We start from the raw sequence: 17,500 nt of genomic DNA, 5'->3' as shown, positions 1-17,500 counted from the left end.
TATATATATATATATATATATATAGGGACAATATATATATATATATATATATATATATATATATATAAGCAAAAAAGGGTATAAGTATTGATTTACTAATCAAGAAAAAGCAAATTCCAAATATGCATATAGTTATTTATATTTTACTCCCAACCAGACTTCTAATACGGTTAATAATTTTGTTTTTGAACTGTAAATGAACTGTCCACATGAACCGTTTCACATATTTAACTTCTTATATATTCTTTTAAGTTTTGTGACTACAAATCATAAAACTTTAACCTATGCAGCAACCAGCAAAATACATATATGTATATAATTATGGTGTTAAAGCTTTTAACGTGACTTTCTGATTATTTCACTAACAGTTTTTTTTCCCTCTGATTAGAAGAATTTCATTCTTTGAAACCATGCGGACTACGGAGCACCCAGCTTTGGAGTATTCTGCCGAATAATAAAACCTCTTTGTGAAATTCTACTTTATAACTCTCTTCTTCTTCTTCTTCTTCTTCTTCTTCTTCTTCTTCTTCTCTATCTCTCTCTCTCTCTCTCTCTATATATATATATATATATGTTGAGTGAGAGAAAAAGAGAGAGAGAGAGAGAAATTTTGATGATTGAAAACATTTTAAAATAAAGTTCTAGATAAAGAACATGCACAAAGTATTATGTTTGCTTACAGCTATTTCAAAGCAGTGTTTATTTGAAACCATACAACGAGTCCTACAAATTGATGAACGCTACCTATTTTATAAATACAATTTTGTAAGTGCTTTCGAAAAAGCACCTTTAATATACATCACAAAAAGCCAAATATTTCGCGTTTAAACACACACACACACACACACACACACACACACACACACACACACACCTGTGTGTGAGCGCTAGACTGTGTGTGGAGAGAGAGAGAGAGATAGAGAGAGAGAGAGATAGAGAGAGAGAGAGAAAGGAAGAGGGAGATATTTAATAGAATGAGAGAAAGAAAGAAATGACTTAGAATCATTTGTTGTTTTATCGAGTGTTAGTTTATTTAATAACAAATAACCCACAGAATAACTGGAATGTAAAGTCGCGTTTCACCAGACGAGAAAATGCCAATCCGTATTTTTAAAGCAACTAAGAACTCAAACCAGTGTTCCTCGTATATTCCCCTGTGGACGTATCCGCAGCGGTGTTAAGTGGTCGCGGGCGGAGTATGAATCGAACAGAGAGAAAAGATTTTACAACTTCCGTTGATTCTAACCGATTGTGGCAGTGAACTGTCACCGGAAAAAATATAGAAATGTACGAATATCAAGGAACTGTAAGGGTAGTAGGCCTATGCCACACCTCAGATCCTGTGCTGAAGTGTGGGGATATTACATTTGAATGTAATGTCGTGATATTTAATCCTATTAAGGTCAAACTCAAACGGGAAAAATAGTTCATTTTATTTATATAGAAAGAAAGATAGATAGAAGAAGATAGAAGATAGAAGAAGATAGATAGAATAGAAGAAGAAGAAGAAGAATAGATAGAATAGAAGAAGGCAGATAAATCGAGACGCCTTGTTTTGTCCCTCCCCACCCCCATATTTGCGGACACGTGTGCAGCCGATACAAGTAATTTGGCGGGTAATTCTAGCGTACTTTTATCGCCCCCCCCCTCCCCAGTCAAGCAGCCGTTTACTTTTTATAGAAATAGTAACGAGCGAAACGGGGAAAATCAACGAGACTCATTCCACCAAGATTCTAAACAAAAGCAATGAAAATCATGCATCGTTTTTACCTGCTTACTCCCTACTGATTTTCCGATGTTAATCCAGAAGCACGTCCCTTTTAAAAATACGCCACACATACGCAAAGAAAGTGAAGCTTCTGGGACTGACCTTCGCTCCTGATCTGAAATGGAACACATACATCAAATCTGTTGCCAATATCGCTGGTAAAATGGTTAGATCACTCTACTACTCCAGTAAGTATCTCACTGTCGATGCAATCCTATATCTTTATCAGAGCCAGTTGTGCCCTAAAATGGAATACTGTTGCCGCATCTGGGCAGGAGCTACTCGACTTACCCTATCCTGCCTTGATAGAGTTTAAAACTGGTTTCGAAACCTAGTAGGTGATGCCCGTTTTCTCTTCCCTGCAACCCCTTTCCCACAAAGGAGACGTCGCGAGTATGTCTCTACTCCATTACTATTTTCGTGGCAAGTGATCGACTGAGCTCTGATCCACTTGCAAAACTTTTACAAAAAACTCGACTAGCTACAACCACTATATATGATTTTCCCCACTCTCTATCTGTGTCTAAATGTAAACGCAAATTTCATGAACAAAGCTTCTTTCCCAGAACTACCCGCCTATAAAACACTGTTCCTCTGGCATGCTTCCTGCTTGAATACTATATGGTAGCCTTCAATTCCAATGTAAACAAGTTCCTGTTAAGCCGTCCTCATAAATAATCAAATTCTACCCAAATTCTCCCCAATTTACTACAATAAACGATACGAAAATATCACCTTACAATCATTAATCTTTATCCTCGAGTGGTCCTCGGACTTTGATAAGTGGTGACTTCCAAGTAAAATATAAAGTGAAAATTAGTTTGTCCATTTGTTTGCTTACCTGTCATGGGCTATTTTTTTTCTAAAATCTATGAGAAATACGTATCGCTCATTGAATACGTAAAAATATGTGCAATATTCAATGGAATCGCCACAAAAGCAGAAAGGAGGAATCGTATTTATGTCGTAAATTATTGCAGGAAAGAATCAATAATAAGTCAGAAAACAGGAAATAATGATGGTGGTCTATATAAAAATGTATTCCGTGAAGATTATTTCCCGGTCTAAGTTGTTGGCAGTGGGATTCACGTGGGAGTACATGTCATACTGACTTCTTGTATGTTTGGCAATATTAGGAGAATCAAGAATCACCGAAAGCGAACGAAACCGGCGCATATTGTTTAAATCACAACCAAAAGCGTGAAAATAGACGAATTCTATACATATAAAGCTTTAATATTTGAATGCAGATGAGAAAATCGACTTTACTTTATTATATAGATTATTAACATCATTAGCAGCACAAAATAGAGTTCCAGCTAGTATTTAATACTATTCAATTAGTGTGGGTTTAAGAAAAGTCACTGGTGTTAATATGTTGTTTAAGTGACAAATAATTGCTTTTTTGTTGCAGACGACGCGCATAACAAAAGTGTAATAAGTCTTGACACGTAGACGAGGCAAAAAATAACAACAGAATTCAATCACAGTAAAATAGAATTACCTTGAGGAAAAATGATTTTGACTCTTTACTTAATGTATATAATATGTTGCTTATTCCTTTCTTAGTTAGTCCGTACTTTCTGCTTTGAAAAAAAAAGGCTAAATATAATTTTTGAAGGCCAAAGTGTTTCCAAAAGAAAAAAGACCGAAATCGCAAAATTTGGCTTTAATTAAAGACCAACTAAGAAACCCTAGACAAGAATATGAGAGAAGTCTTTCTTTGATGTAACCTAGTTTTCGAGTATCTTTATAATAATCTACTTGTTTCTTCTTTAGTCCATACGTTACGCTTTGAAAAAAAAGGTCAAATATAATTTTTGAAGGCTAAACTGCTTCTACAAAAGGCCAAATTTGCAAAATTTGGCTTTAATTAAGTAATTAGTAGCCTCTCTTTGATGTAATCTGCTTTTCGACTATCTTTATAATATTCTGCTTGCCCCGTACGTTACGCATTGAGAAAGGCCAGACGAAATTTTCTGAGGCTAACCTGTTTCAGAAAAGGCTAAATTCGCGAAAGTTGGCTTTAAAGAAGAAAATCTTGCAAACCTGGATAAGTCACATTTCTTTTAATGTAGCCTTGTTTTCGAATATCATGCTTATTGGAATGTTTGAAGAAAAGAATTTCGACGGGCAGAAGTTCTTCAATGGAGAAAGAAGTCAGTGAAACAAAGTATTTTCTGGATACATTTTATCTACATGGAAACAAGTGGGTGAAAGTAGCATAAGATGATGTATTTAGTAAATAGGGGGGATAGATAGGTAGGGTTATACAGATCTGTTATATATTTACATGAATTAATATAATTACAATCTTTAATATAGAGATAGCTTGCAATCAGTTCACTTAAGAATATCTTTTTTTTTACACGGTGGTCACCACTTATCAAGGCCCGGATGCCACTCAGGGATAAGGGTTATTGCAAGTACAGTACGTTAGTGTGAAGATTTAATGAAGTGTTTACTTAAGGGGCGGTTCATTAGGAATTTGTTAACGTTGGACTTGAAGACATCCAGGTTGTAGCTAGGTGGGAAGCAGGCAGACAGAACAGAGTTCCACAGTCGTGCAGTTCTAAGAAAGAAGCTTTGTTCATGGAATCTACGTTTTGATTTAGGCACAGATAAAGAGTGGAGGGGAAAAATTTTTGACAGTGGATTCAGCTAGACGGGTGTTTTTCGTGAAAGATTGGCGAGGGGGGGGCCCGAGATTGGAGTTAGATTGATAGTATTCATTTGCTTCTCCACGAAAGCAAATTAGGCTTGAAGCCGTTTTTTTTTTAATGTGGACATGGGGGAGGGGAAGGGAAAGGGAAAGGGGGACCAGCCCCCGAGAGGTGGGAAACTAGGGAAATTGTGGTGACTCATCTATATAATATTTTTATTGTTCATTCATTAGTCTGTGCGTTACACACTGAAAAAGGCTAAATGCATTTTTTGAAAGCCAAACTGCTTAAAAAAAAGGCCAATCTAGCAACCATCGACAACATGATGTATGATTCTGATAATATATAACGATTTTTGTCATGTTTAAAGTAACGAACTCGTAGTAATTTCGATGTGCAGTGGTTCTTCACCAAAGAAACAAGTCAGAAAAACAGAATCAGGCGTAATATTTCAAACTTTTTCTTTTACATGGTAGTCACCACTTATCAAGGCCCGGAAGCCACTCGGGAATAAGGGTTATTGCGTGTACATTAATCAACGGGATAATATCGTAGTAATCGTTAGTAATGGAGATTTGATAAAGTGTCTTACTTAAGGAGGCGGTTTATCAGGAATTTGTTTATGTTGGACTTGAAGACATCCAAGTTGTAGTCAAGTGGGAAACAAGCAAACGGAAAAGAGTTCTACAGGCGTGCACCTCTAAGAAAGAATCTTTGTTCATGGAATATAGTTTTGATTTAGACACAGGTAAAGAATGAGGGAAATTATTGAAAGTGGTTTCAGCTAGACGGGTGTTTATCGTGAAAGATTGGCGAGGGAGGGACTAGAGATTGGAGCTCAGACGAGTACTAACCATGGAAATAACAATAAAACAAAGACAGGCTTGCAACGTCTCTTATGTGGGAGAGAGATTGCAGGGAAGAGAAAAGGGCATCCCCCACTAAGCTACGAAGTTTATTTTGTACTCTGTCAAGAAGGATAGACTTTTTTTAGCAGATCCTGCCCAGATGTGGCAGCAGTATTCCATCCTTGTACACTTAGCGATTTTCAAAGTTTTCTTTCTACATTATAACCGTTTGTGAGTCTCGTACTTTCTTCCGCAGATAACTCGCATTATTATTTTCTTCAAACAGCTTCCACAAAAAGACTGATTATAAAACATTTATTTTCTTTTGACTCGGAAAAAGTGAGGTCATTAGTCATCTCGGCTCATACCTTTGTTTGGTCTAACTGATCTGACCTCTCGCTTTGCGTTTTAACCTGGAATGTCAATCATATATGATTCAATCCTAGGAATAATCCTGTTTTCCAGATTTGGGTCATAATGATATGTACTCAATGTGCCTAACTTCATACTAGCTGACATAATTGTCATTGACCCTGGGTCCCTATACTGCTAAATATTAATTAACATATCCGGGATAGTGTAACATATTTTATAATTTCCGAAATGAACCTATCCGTCTAAAAACAAATACTGTCTTCAATTGTTTGTTTTTGTTCATAATTTCTTTTAACATTCCGTTTTTTCTGCATTGCTATCAACCTTCATAAATGCCCAAATACTTACCATCAAGGCTCCAAGCAAATTACCTTTTTATTTTAAGTGAAACCGTTTTACCTCTTGCAGTTATTTTTCATATTTCAGAACAGCACATCTCCAAATAAAGCCTCTTTTCATGCAGAGAAGGATGCTGAAAGTTTTTTAAAGGTTTTATTTTTAAAGAGAATTGACTCACACCAGAGAGAGATAAAGATAGGGATAGATAAATAGGCAGATAGATAGATAGATAGATAGAGAGACATGCAGACAGACAGACAGACAGACAGACAGATAGACAGACAGACAGACCGAGAGTAACGTTCTCTTAGCTACGTGGTGCCATCAATAAATTTCCAGACATTTTGGTACAAACATTTAAAATTAAACTCTTGAAAAGTCAGTATGTTATTGCATGTTATGAGATGACCGACTAACTTTTATAATTTCTGGTTCAAATTAACAACAGGAATTGGAATACACCCTACTAAAGCCTGATTGTCACGTCTGGTGAATTAAAAAGATGCAATTCGGACGTGAACCTCAGTACCCTTTAGAAGAACGATATGCTATAACATTCTGTTTTAAACTTGAAAAATATGCCACAGAAATGTATGGAATACTCCAGACTAGTTTTAGACCATCTTCCATGAATCAAACAGTAGAATTGGAGTTGCATAACAAATTCAAGGAATGCAGGGAATCTGTGAGGGATGATGTGAGGGTGTGGGAGGAGTAAGGAAGTCAGAACACCAGAGTTGATTGGCCAAATAAAGAATTTCATAGATAAAGACCGTCGTGTGTCTATAGAGACAATAAGTACACAGTTTGATGTCAGTGTGGGAACTGTACACACTATTATTTGCGAGGAACTGAAGATGTGGAAGATTTGTGCAAAGTTTGTCCCGAGGATGCAGTCCACAACTTTATCTTTGTCACGGACTATTTGACCAGATGAGCATCAATACAGTTTCTCATCCTCCCTGTAGTCCAGACCTTGCTCCTTGTAACTTTTCGTTATTCCCTAAGCTCAAGGAAAACTTTAGAGTTGTGGTTACAAGATAATTGGGGAGATCAAAGAAGCCACAGAAGTTGCTTGGTTGAGAAAGCCAGCTCCCCGGTGTTAAACACGATATCGAACGATAGGCACATGGAAACAGCGACAGGTTGAGATGTCGTCGGCTATAACCGGCTGGCATGTGTCGCTTCTTCTATCTTCGCTGCGTCGTTACAGGCAGCATTTCCATCGCCAGCATTAAATGGCAGGGACCGCGCGCTGAAATTTAACGCTTATACAAAAATAGCGCACAAGTGCATTTTTATATAAATATAAAATTTATTTAAAATTAACATTGGAGGAGCATATTTAGGCGCTGACTCATGCGTGCGCATAAAACTGCTATCTCCTCTGTCGTGTACGAGATGCAAGCCCCAACTGTTTAAAACGATGCAATCATATTCAATTCTCTCTTTCAATGAAGAAAGAGAGAGAAAAGGGGGTGAGAGAAATAGAGAAAAAAAGAGAGAGAACGAAAGAGAGAGAGAGAGAGAGAGAGAGAGAGAGAGAGAGAAGGAGAGAAAAATACGCTTGTACAAAAATAGTGAACAAATGCATTTTTATAAAAATACTAGCATGGGTGCCCGGCGTTGCCCGGGTGTTTGGAGGTGTATGTTGAGTAAAAAAAAAAAAAAAAAAAAAAGCGTCAATTTTTTAAAACTTTGACCCCTCAAATCAAGTTATTAAGTTAGATCCATGACCAAGGAACCTATATCTAAAATTTCAAGTGGTTAGATCCAAAATTGTCGGAGGAGTTTGGTAGAGTTCTCAAAAGTCAAATCGTTGAACTTTGCCTCCTTAACAGCTATATTTCTAGCCGAAAACGGATCTTGTAGATTTTCCAAAATCTCAGTACCCTGTATATAAAATCTCGAGTCTGTAGACTAAAAATTGACAGTTATTGCGTATGGAAATGTACACACACAGACACACAGACAGACAAGCAAACACACAGACACGTTCACTTTTATAGACATACTAGCATGGGTGCCCGGCATTGCCCGGGTGTTTGGAGGTGTATGCTGAGAAAAAAACCAAAAACAAAAGAAATGGTCAATTTGTTTATTATGACCCCTTAACATTTGGGCTCAAATCAAGTTATTAAGTTAGATCCATGTTAAGTTAGATCCATGTCTAAGGAACCTCTATCTAAAATTTCAAGTGTTTAAATCAAAAATTTTCGGAGGAGTTTGGTAGAGCTCTCAAAGCTCAAATCGTTGAACTTTGACCCCTTAACAGCCAAATTTCTGGCCGAAAATCGATCACATAGATTTTTCCAAATCTCAGTACCCTGTACATAAAATTTCGAGTCTGTAGACACACACACACACACACACACACACACACACACACACACACACACACACACTTTTATAGATATAATTTATTTTTCATTTAACACTGGCGGAGCATATTTAAATTAAGACACGTTCGCCGTGTACAAGATGCACGCTTTAACTGTTTTTAAAACGATGCAATCATATTCAGTTATCTCTTTCTTTATTGATCACTGAAGTTAAGCAACGTTCACATTGGCTAGTACCAGATGGGTGACCATTTCGGAATTGTAGGCGCTGTATGTGCTCTCCGCTTATATTGGCATTGTCTCCAGTCACCCTGAACCTGCACTTGCCACTGGTATTTAACAATGACGACTCAGGAGATGTGTGGCTGGAGATTGCGTAACTGTTGCCACAAAAATTTCACGCGCAGGCACCCTTACAGTGAGTATCTATAGTCTGTTAAAACTGACGGAAGCTACCATGTTTATTTGTATGTATGCTTCTTGTTCGCAGTTTCATCATAGATATGATTTCATGGACTTTCGCATTGTTTTATTCGTTTTCTGCTTCAGGCAATATTCCGAGGAGGAAATATATTCATGGGTTATTGATTTTCACGAAACGCTGATCTAGTTGACAATCTCAGACAGATTCTCCCACAGTCTGTCTCTCTCTCGATATCTATCGGTATATATAAAAGTGAGAATGTACGTGTGTGTATGTGTGTGTGTGAGAGAGGATACTTCTCAACCTATATACCCAACGAATTTTTGATCTACAGACGTAAAATTTGGTATACAGATGTGGAAAACGTTTTAATCGGTCATCATCCGGAAAACGGGTTACTAAGGGGGTCAAAACTGAAAAATTGGTACGTGTTGTTTTAGCAATTTTTAACTGCTTCACGACTTCTTCCTTAAGAAGTATTAGTTGGTTTGAAATCACTCTTTAAAAAGTTATGTGAAGCTTGTGCAATGGTTATCCTATTTGGAACACTAATTTTAGGTCTTGGTTTCGATCTCAGCTCGAGTATTTTTTTTTTTTACTTATAGGAAGTGAACTGTTTAGAAAAAAAAGATAATACTCGCATGCACATGCCCCAGTTTCTGTATTAATTAAAATAAAATATTTATGCGTATTTAGCGGACCGTCTGCTAGTATATATTTATAAAATGAGAATATGAGTGTGTTAACACTTCTCAACCAATATCTTAAACGTATCTTTTATCTACAGACTTGAAATTTTGGTATATTCAGACATGTGGAAAACTTAACTCGGTTTTCATCACGAAAAACGGCTGCTAAGGTGTCAAGATTGAAAAATTGGTACATAGGAGTCGTCTGATTTTTATCTGTTTGCTAACTGTTTCACGAATGCGCATGCATGAATCGTTCACATGACAGATTACTTATGTCAAGAATAAGTAGAGTAAATTAAATACTCCTTAAATGGGGTTAATAATTATAAACAATAATAATTTTTTATGCCTACATACACTAGTGTTTCATGCTTTCGCAATCATCAGTGCAGGAAGTTACAATTTCTACCGGAGTGGAGATTCGAACCCAGTCACAAAGCCACCTAAGCCATTACCTCAGGGACACTAACAATTGCCACACGAATTAAGGGAATTTAACACTTATAAACGCCAAATGCGGAGCAGACGGTGAACAGCCAGTTGACCCTATACTAGTATATGATCCACTAAATATTTCATACTTTAAAAGAGATATCCCATAATTTACGTTTGAAATAAGCCTTTGAGGAGAACACATATTAAAAACTATACTGGCGTGTCCTGATACAAGGAAAGAAAACGATCCCCTTAAAAGAAGAACACACACACACACACACACACACACACACACACACACACACACACACACACACACACACACACACACACACACAACAACAACAACAACAACAACAACAACAACAATAGAAATAAAAAAAAATGCAAAAAGATAATACATTCTTTTGAACAAAACCGAATATAAATGAGAAATTATTACGAAAGCGAAAAGACAGAACTAATCGAGAAACTCAAAGTAAAACAAGGATGCTACGCGTCGGGTCCATGCATTTTTTTCTGGACCCTTATTAATACATATGGAATTTTTTTTGTCGTTTTTCTAAGTATGTCGACCGTGTTTGATATAACACGCCTTCACGCCTCAACACCTTCTCAACAGAATCATACAATTTTCTTGTTGGGAAACGATGTCGAACGAACTAGCTATTACAACTATGATGTATTATTTACGTCGCGGATGAAGTCGTGCGTGTCGGAGCGCGGAAGGCTACATTGTCAGCTGGACTATAGAAATTCGATCAATCAGCATTTCAGTACGTGACTGGACAAAGCGCCATGAATAAGGAGCCTTATATCGTTTAGGTATTGTGTTTTTGTTCTGAATTTTGTCGACTCCTGACGTGATAGCGAACATGGAACATCCGTCGACATCTTATTGTACACCTTTCTTAATGAACGACTTCCCCCACGTTATTGATCCCGACACCCGAGTGATTGCATGCGTTTTTAATTGATTACATCTTATTCTATATTTTTAATTGATGACATCTTCTTCTATATTTTAATTGATGACATCTTATTGTAACCTTCCTTAATGAACGACTTCCCACACGATATTGATCCCAACCCCTGGGTGATTGCATGCGTTTTTAATTGATGACATCTTATTCTATATTTTAATTGATGACATCTTATTGTAACCTTCCTTAATAAACGACTTCCCCAACGATATTGATCCCGACCCCTGGGTGATTGCATGCGTTTTTAATTAATGACATCTTATTCTATATTTTAATTGATGACATCTTATTCTATATTTTAATTGATGACATCTTATTCTATATTTTAATTGATGACATCTTATTCTATATTTTAATTGATGACATTTTATTGTAACTTTCCTTAATGAACGACTTCCCCCACGATATTGATCCCGACACCCGAGTGATTGCATGCGTTTTTAATTAATTACATCTTATTCTATATTTTAATTGATGACATCTTATTCTATATTTTAATTGATGACATCTTATTGTAACCTTTCTTAATAAACGACTTCCCCCACGATATTGATCCCGACCCCTGGGTGATTGCATGCGTTTTTAATTGATGACATCTTATTCTATATTTTAATTGATGACATCTTGTTCTATATTTTAATTGATGACATCTTATTGTAACCTTCCTTAATGAACGAGTCCCCCCACGATATTGATCCCAACCCTTGGTTGATTGCATGCGTTTTTAATTAATGACATCTTATTCTATATTTTAATTGATGACATCTTATTGTAACCTTTCTTAATAAACGACTTCCCTCACGGTATTCATCCAAACCCCTGGGTGATTGCATGCGTTTTTAATTAATGACATCTTATTCTATATTTTAATTGATGACATCTTATTCTATATTTTAATTGATGACATTTTATTGTAACTTTCCTTAATGAACGACTTCCCCCACGATATTGATCCCGACACCCGAGTGATTGCATGCGTTTTTAATTAATGACATCTTATTCTATATTTTAATTGATGACATCTTATTCGATATTTTAATTGATGACATCTTATTGTAACCTTTCTTAATAAACGACTTCCCCCACGATATTGATCCCGACCCCTGGGTGATTGCATGCGTTTTTAATTGATGACATCTTATTCTATATTTTAATTGATGACATCTTGTTCTATATTTTAATTGATGACATCTTATTGTAACCTTCCTTAATGAACGACTCCCCCCACGATATTGATCCCAACCCTTGGTTGATTGCATGCGTTTTTAATTAATGACATCTTATTCTATATTTTAATTGATGACATCTTATTGTAACCTTTCTTAATAAACGACTTCCCTCACGGTATTCATCCCAACCCCTGGGTGATTGCATGCGTTTTTAATTAATGACATCTTATTCTATATTTTAATTGATGACATCTTATTCTATATTTTAATTGATGACATTTTATTGTAACTTTCCTTAATGAACGACTTCCCCCACGATATTGATCCCGACACCCGAGTGATTGCATGCGTTTTTAATTAATGACATCTTATTCTATATTTTAATTGATGACATCTTATTGTAACCTTCCTTAATGAACGACTTCCCCCACGATATTGATCCCGACCCCCGAGTGATTGCATGCGTTTTTAATTGATGACAAACATAAAAGTGGTGAAAATTGTTTTACTCAGGGCTTCTCAAAAGGGATGGGTGCAGCCGATGCAGCCGGTGCACCTCACCAGGGCTCATAAAAGTCTAAAAGGGGGAGGGGCATGAATATCAGTTGAAAATTGAAATGGACAATCACGCATGGATTTTTTTCATTGTTGAAAGGAAATTTCAAGTGCACAATCACAACTACAGAATGGTGCACCTTCTCCAAGTGATGGTACCTAACAGAACAAAGCTGGATATTCCTCCAGACTAGATGAATTTTGCATTAGATGCTGAGCATAATAGTTATAGATTGTTTTATCGTTATTTCCATGGCAGGTGCTCGTCTGAACTCCAATCTCTGGTCCCCCCTCGCCAATCTTTCACGAAAAACACCCGTCTAGCTGAATCCACTGTTAAAAATGTCCCCCACTCTATATCTGTGCCTAAATCAAAACGCGGATTCCATGAACAAAGCTTCTTTCTTAGAACTGCACGCCTGTGGAACTCTGTTCCATCTGCCTGCTTCCCACCGGACTACAACTTGGATGTCTTCAAGTCCAATGTTAACAAATTCCTAATGAACCGCCCCCTTAAGTTAACACTTCATCAAATCTCCACACTAACGTAATGTACTTGCAATAACCCTTATCCCTGAGTGGCTTCCGGGTCTTGATAAGTGGTGATCACTGTGTAAAAAAAAAATGATTAATTATTTAACTAATCCGTCTACATAACATCCTCCATTCTGTAAGGAGGTAAAGAAGCAGGCAGGACTAACGAAATTGGATCAATCAGCGTTTCAATACATGACTGGTTAAACTTAGCACCATGAATAAATAATTGTTTAGGTTTTTGAGTAAATGTTTCTAAACGTTTTGCTTTATTCGGTTTGATTAAAAAGTAACGCTAAAAATTTCTGAACATTTGTTTCTAATGTTATTCTAGGTATTTAGAAAAATTATTGACAATGAGTTTTGAAAACAAGCCCTATAAGAAAGGGGATGCAGCCGGTGTACTTCCTCACCAGGACTATAAGAACTTAAGGCGCCCATGAATATCAACGTTCAAAATTGAAAGCGGCAATCATGCATGAATTTGTTATCGTTCCTTTAAAGCTGAAAGGAAATTCCGAGTGGACTGTCACAGTTATGGACACTGGACATTAGTAGATACTAGGCTTGATACGAGGTGTCTTCAATAAGTTTCGAAACCTTTTTCCTATACAGTCATTTAAAATTGTCGTAGACTGTTGAGCATTAAATATGTTATTGCTATGCATTGTTATATATATATAGAATAATCGCGTTGACACACCGGTTCTGGTCAGATCACCGAAGTTAAGCAACGTTGAGCCTGGTTAGTACCAGATGGGTGACCATTTGGGAATTCTAGGCGCTGTATGTGCTCTCTGCTTATCTCGGCATTTGTTTCCAGTTGTCTTGTACATACACTTCACTTGCCACTGGTATTTAACAATGTCGACTCAGGAGAGGTGTGGTTGGAGATTGCGCACCTCATGCCGCAATAATTTCACGTGCAGGCACCCCTACGTGGGTATCCGTAGTCTGTCAAAGACTGAAGGAGCCTGTATATAATGTATTTTGAGTATATAAGTTTCTTCGTGTATGCTAGAGTTTCATAATTGTTATTTTTTTAGATGTATATATAACTGCTTTCTAGATGTGTATATAACTGCTTGCATATATATATTTCACATGAGTATCAATGGTCTGTCAAAGACTGAAGGATTCCTTGTTTATTGCTATGCTTCTTATGAGATAGATGACCAACTTTTATGATTTCAGGTTCAAATGAACAGCTACAGCAGTGCTGTCGTGTTTCTACAGAGACAATAAGTGCACAGTTTGATATCAATGTAGGAACTACACACACAATTATTCGTGAGGAATTAAGGATGTGGAAAATTTGCGCAAAGTTTGTCCCAAGGGCGCAGCCCACGACTCCATCCTTGCCATATGCTATTTGACCAAGATGAGCATCTAGACAGTTTCTCATCCTCCCTATAATCCAGACGTTACTGTCTGAGACTTTTAATTATTTTAGTTATTTCCTAAGCCCAAGGAAAACTTTAAAGGCGGTTGTTATGAGACAATTGGGGAAGGGGGCTTTGACGAGGGCCATTGACATGCTGACTCAAGAGGACTTCCATGTGGTTTTCCAGAAATTATTGGAACAGTACAAGTGCATTGCAGACGGAGGAGATTACTTCGAAAGGTAGTACGTTTCATGTATGTACTATCAATAAAAGTGTGCACACGAAAAAAGTCTGGAAACTTATCGAACCCTAACCCTAAACTCGTAGTTATAGATTCATTATGCAAATAATTGGCATATCGGACATCCGCCATTCTGCCAGAAGGTAAAGAAATAGTGGGACGATTTCTGCAATATGTAGTGACAAAACAGGATCAAAAATGACCCAACTGATGACTGAAACATTAGAAAACCATGCTATTCCAGTTGTTGATTGTAAGGCACAAAATGATGACAATGCGACAGGCATGACAGGTTAATACAATGCTGTACCATAAAAAATTAACAACAAAAAACAACAGTAGTAACATAGTAAATGCATGCGAAATGTGAGGGAAAAGCTCTATATACATAAAAAAGAGAAAGATCATTAGAGAGATGAGATAACGTTCGAGATCACGTGAGAGACGTGGATAACTTTCGCGATCACATGCGAGGCGCGAAGGACGCTTGAGAAGACGATCACATGAGCGACGTCACAGCTGTAAAAAGAGAGAATAAGGAAATAAATGTTGTTGCTACAAAGAACAAGCGAGTTGGAGTTATTTCCTATTTTTTGTCTTCGTCTTCTTTTGCGACTGAAACTGGACACAACGTGTGTTGGTTCCCGGATAACGTTACGCAGTACCCTACTGCCATATTCTCTCCTTGTGTTTGCCTCTCACTTAATTCGTATGGTAATGATGCTGCTAAATATATTCCAGAAGCAATCAACAACTTCGGAACTATACAAACAATAATCTACAGCCTCACTAATATAATGCAACTTAATTATTTAAATATGACCAGTTTTGGAAATTAAGACAGAAAAGGTTTTGTACGGGCACATTTTTTTTCCCTCTCACGATCCCTATTTGACCAGAACTTCTTTAATCGATTATATAGTTTGTTCCTTACACTAGCCGTTTAACTGTGATGCCGCGATGCACATATACACGTACAGAAACCTTTGTTTTATCTGTAAATCAATCATATACGAGGGACGCTCCAAAAGTAATCCCTCCTATTTTTATTCCGCCCGAATGGATCAAATGGGGATTGCAAATAGTATTGTTATGATGACTGAACTTATGCATTCATGACCTGAAAACTTCATCTCTCTGTTGCCGATATTGACTGTGAGGTACTCGAAAAAAAAAAAAACAACCCCTGTTATGAACGTGGGTTGGAAGCCGAAACGCGTCATTGAATTCCTCCATGTGGAAAAAACTGAGCTGATCAACATTCACCGACGCCTGTTAAAAGTTTTGCTGCTGGTTTATCGGAGGTATTTACGTCGAGGGGGTACAAGGGCTTGTAGTTCGTCGGAGCATCTAGCATTGAAATACTTGCAAAACAGACAGAGGGATGCACCATTTCGTTGATGGGAGAGAGGCTGAAGCCTAGCTGACAGTTCGGGACACATTAGGTTGGCGACTCTCTTTTAAACCCTGTCCACGAAGCGAAAGACTGGTAGCAGATGCCCCAGCCCAAATGTGGCAACAATACTCCATACATAGGCGAATTGTGGCCTTGTAAAAGTACAGGGTACTTTCAGGCGTAAGTAACTTTCTAACGCGGTAGAGAGAGCCCACTATCCTAATAGCAGCCGCGACAATATCCTCGATGTATCTGTTCAAACTCATGTTCCCCTGTGAGCGTTAAGCCGAGGAGTTTGAACGAACTCTCATTCATTTAAATTCTCCTAACATTTCTCACCAAACTTTCTACAAGTATAAAAAAATGAACATGGACTCTTATTAATAACTTTTAATGAACTGCAATTTGCGTAATTGAGTGATGAAGTTTGGATTACGATTGTTTAATCGCATGGATAATTTACGGCTTTAAAATTATCGATTCATACTTTTTCGATATCTCAGCTAAATAATCCCCAACTTTTTACAAAGACTCTCAAAATATATACAAACATTCTACGTTTGAATAATTTTATAAACTTCCATTTTAAACATACTAACAGGGCTATCCGACGTTTCCCGGGATTGAATGATGATCAACGAATTTTTCGCACCCCCATATTTTTATTGTTATTGAAATGGGTGAAATCGTCCATTTTTCAATCAATTATTAAGATTAATTGCCTGCTCCAGTTGGGAACCCATCGCGGTGCACCGGGGGGGGGGAGCTTTACATGCCTTCCTGCAAGGATTTAGTCGACAACACATTGTAGTCTACATTGCACTAAAGAGAACCTACTGTTAATTTTAGAAAAATTATTTTTTATATAAAATGGCTGCACCTAAGTTTAAAATGTAAAAGTCAAGTATCATGCGTCAATTGTGCTCTAAACAGAAACATTCATTTCGAACGCTCCCCTGTCATATTAAAGAGCCTACTGCTTGTGCGGTAATAAAACTTCTCAAATACACTTGTAATATTAGGCTGTATAAGGCGTTAACTTTAGTAAAAATCGCCTGTCCATCGGATTTTTTTTTCCGGTTATTGATTATCAATACTTATTGAAAATATTCAGATTCAAAACCCAACTAAAAACACTGTCAAGTACATAAAGTATATTTGTTTGAAATTTTAAAAAAATCGGCCCGACGGTTTAGGAGTCCGTAGGGAACGAATTCGCTCTCTCTCCCACTCTCTCTCTCTCTCACACACACATACACACGCGCAAACAAAGTTCCTTTTATATAATAGTATAGATATAGTGTTAAAAATAATTCATATGGGGCAATAACGTATATGTAATCGATAGAAT

At 37.1% G+C, this 17,500-nt stretch overlaps 1 protein-coding gene and 1 pseudogene across 1 annotated transcript in view; one reads left to right on the top strand and one right to left on the bottom strand.

Moving 5' to 3' along the window:
• The window catches only part of LOC145259676 (uncharacterized), a 374,516-nt gene that overhangs the window by 84,252 nt on the left and 272,764 nt on the right, over positions 1-17,500 (bottom strand). The window lies entirely within an intron of this gene.
• Positions 13,804-13,920, top strand: LOC145260161 (5S ribosomal RNA; annotated as a pseudogene).

This window comes from Euprymna scolopes, chromosome 35 (genome assembly GCF_053919585.1).
Source record: "Euprymna scolopes isolate OS-2025 chromosome 35, ASM5391958v1, whole genome shotgun sequence".
Classification (NCBI taxonomy): domain Eukaryota; kingdom Metazoa; phylum Mollusca; class Cephalopoda; order Sepiida; family Sepiolidae; genus Euprymna; species Euprymna scolopes.
This window is presented reverse-complemented; position numbering and strand designations above follow the sequence as displayed.